Source organism: Salvelinus sp. IW2-2015, linkage group LG14, assembly GCF_002910315.2.
Source record: "Salvelinus sp. IW2-2015 linkage group LG14, ASM291031v2, whole genome shotgun sequence".
Lineage (NCBI taxonomy): Eukaryota > Metazoa > Chordata > Actinopteri > Salmoniformes > Salmonidae > Salvelinus > Salvelinus sp. IW2-2015.
In genome coordinates, this window is record NC_036854.1 from 16171964 (window position 1) to 16175224 (window position 3261).

At 42.9% G+C, this 3261-nt stretch overlaps 1 pseudogene; it reads left to right on the forward strand.

The window, feature by feature from the left end:
- The first annotated feature begins 1740 nt into the window (after positions 1-1740).
- LOC139028743 (piggyBac transposable element-derived protein 4-like) lies at positions 1741-2977 on the forward strand (annotated as a pseudogene).
- The last annotated feature ends 284 nt before the right edge of the window (positions 2978-3261 follow it).

A 3261-nucleotide genomic window follows, 5' to 3' on the forward strand; every position in this document is an offset into this window, starting at 1 on the left:
TCTTTGGCTGGAAAAATGGCTGTGCTTATTGTGGTTTGGTGTGACCTAACATAATCGTTTGTGGTGCTTTCGCTGAAAAGCATATTTGAAATCGGACACTTTGGTGGGATTAACAACAAGATTACCTTTAAAATTGTATAAGACACATGTATGTCTGAGGAATTTTAATTATGAGATTTCTGTTTTGAATTTGGCGCCCTGCACTTTCACTGGCTGTTGTCATATCATCCCGTTAACGGGATTGCAGCCCAAATAAGTTTTAAGGGTAAAAAATGACCTGCCACTATGTTTAACAGCAGAGATAACCACCTAAATTATATTTTTTCAACATGAAATTTGATAACTTTTCCTAGAGTGGCCCCAACATTAGAAAAAGTGAAACATTGCCTTTGTTCATATTTCAATGAAAGCTGTACACTACCAGGGTACCAAAATTGTCTTAGGGTCATTTTTGACCCGGCAGTTATAAAATAATTTACATACCACAAAAACCACAGACACACACACACACACATTGTGTGCAACTGATTGAACTCAGACAAAACAAAAACTTTCTTGTGCATGTGCAGCATCTCCCCTCCATGACCCCACACGACTCAAGTCAACAGACAAAATAAAAACAATTTCAGACAAAATAAACATTTATTGAAAGCATTGTTTACTAATGGGGAATGCAGTCAAAGGCTATAAAGGTGCTGCAGATGACAGTCTCCCCAGTTCTCTCTTTGCTGAAGCCATGAGTGCACGTACAGGTCGTAGATCAGATTTTTTCAGATGTCCAGGAGGAACAAGAGAACAATGATTTAGAAGAGGAGGAGGTATCTGAAGAAGAAGATGGCGAAGAATACAACCCAGAGCACGATGCATCATCTTCAGATGAAGAAGAAACCCTCCAAGCTGAAAGAGAGACTTTTTTGTCAAAGAATGTTACGTCCGTCGTTAGAATGAGGAGACCAAGATGCAGCGTGGTAAGCGTACATCTTTCTTTATTTGAAGAACACCAGAAAACAACAAAATATAAACGAACGTAACGTTCTGCAGGCTACACAGTAACTATGCAAAAACAAGATCCCAACAGGCTGCCTAGGTATGATCCCCAATCAGAGACAACGATAGACAGCTGCCTCTGATTGGGAACCATACCCGGCCAACAAAGAAATAGAACACATAGATTGCCCACCCAAATCACACCCCGACCTAACCAAAAAGAGAAATAAAAAGGCTCTCTAAGGTCAGGGCGTGACAAAGAACAGCAAAATAACATGGTCCTTGTCACCATATGACAACTAGGGCAGGATGGCAGCACATTATGTCATAAGGATGATCCCAGGGCCCACAAGACATGCAGTTGCCCATGCCCAGGACATCGCCTCAACATTCTACATGTTCATCACACCAGCCATCGAAAAAAAATCATCCTGGAGATGACAAATTTGGAGGCTTTCCGTAAATATGGAGACAACTGGAAAAGGATGGATGAGATTGACCTGCGTGCCTACACTTGGCTGCTAATCTTAGCGGGTGTGTATAGGTCCCGAGGCGAGGCTACATGTAGTCTCTGGGATGCAGAGAGTGGAAGGGTGATTTTCCATGCCACGATGCCACTGAAAGTCTTTCACACTTTCTCAAGAATGCAACGATTTGTTAACCGTGAGTCAAGACCTGCAAGACGTGTGAGAGACAAACTGGCGGCCATAAGAGAGGTCAGAGAAGTGGGTGGAGCGTCTGCCATACCTCTATAACCCTGGGCCTGAAGTAACAGTGGATGAGCAACTGGTTCCATTCAGAGGTAAAAATTGTTTCATATCTGTAATGTAAGTGATTTTCACTGTTAATTGTATTATGTATTGCTGTAATATCATTGATTTATGTGATTGTTTTCTGTGACACTGATACTAATTACTGATAGTAATCTCTTTTGTCAAAAGGTTGCTGTCCGTTCCGGCAGTATATGCCCAGCAAGCCAGCAAAGTACTGTATGGCATCAAGATATGGGTGGCCTGTGAAACACCATCCAGCTACGCTTGGAAGATGTAAGTCTACACATGGAAGCCGACCAGTGGAGAACTGGTGAAAAACCAGGGGATGCGGGTTGTGCTTGATATGACAGATGGACTGAGGAGGCACAATGTCACATTTGACAATTTCTTAACCTCTTATGAACTCAGCCAGCAGCTCCTGAAGAGGAAGATCACCATGGTTGGCACAGTTAGAAAGAACAAGCCTGAGCTCCCCCCTGCGCTCCTCGCAACAAGGGGGAGAGAAGCCTTCTCATCAAAGTTTGCCTTTACCCCCACCACCACTCTAGTTTCTTACCTCCCAAAGAGGAACAAGAATGTGATACTCCTGAGCACACTGCACAAAACGTCTGAGATCCGTGATCGTGAGGACAGGAAGCCAGCCATCATCATGGACTACAACCACAACAAAGGAGCCGTGGACAACCTGGACAAGGTGATTGGAACTTACAGCTGCAGGATGATGACTGCCCGCGTCCCCTGGTCATCTTCCATAACATCATCGATGTGTCCTCACACAATGCCTTCGTGATATGGAACAAGATCAACCCTACCTGGATGCCTGATAAGCGGAACAAGAGGAGGGTGTTCCTGGAGCAGCTGGGAAAGGCACTTGTAACCCCACACATTCAACGAAGGGAGCGCCTCCCCCGCACAGCAGTCTCTGCAGCGCTTGTGAAAGCTGTTCAGGGGGCTGAATCTTGTCCTGATCCACCTGAGGCTGCAGCTGGGGCAGGCAAGAGGAGGGGATGGCAATTCTGCCACCAAAGAAAGACTGTAAAATAAATACTATGTGCTGCACATGTAAGAAATACATCTGCAAAGTCCATGTACACACACTTGCATACTGTCCTACATGTGCTAATTAGAGTTGATTGATTTATGTTCTTCACGTTTTGTTTTGTATTTTGTTTTTATTGTTATTTTTTATATACCTTGTGGGTGGGGGCAATGGTTCAAAAAATGGGTGAAGACTAGTATTTTGCAGTTGAATTCCTTATTGTACAGTATATAAGAATATATCACTATGTTGCCAAAAAAGTTCAAGACTGTTATTTTCTTAGGCTATACAAGTGCTATCTCTTGCTGAAAATGTTATGTTTACACCTATGCAGTACCATTAGCAATAATAATAAACCTCTACTTTAGTAAAGAAAACAATTATGACACGTGTGTTGTAATATAAATGAGTGGTGTCCACTGATTGATTAAATGCAGTCTTTCTGCATTGTGAAGAGGGAAA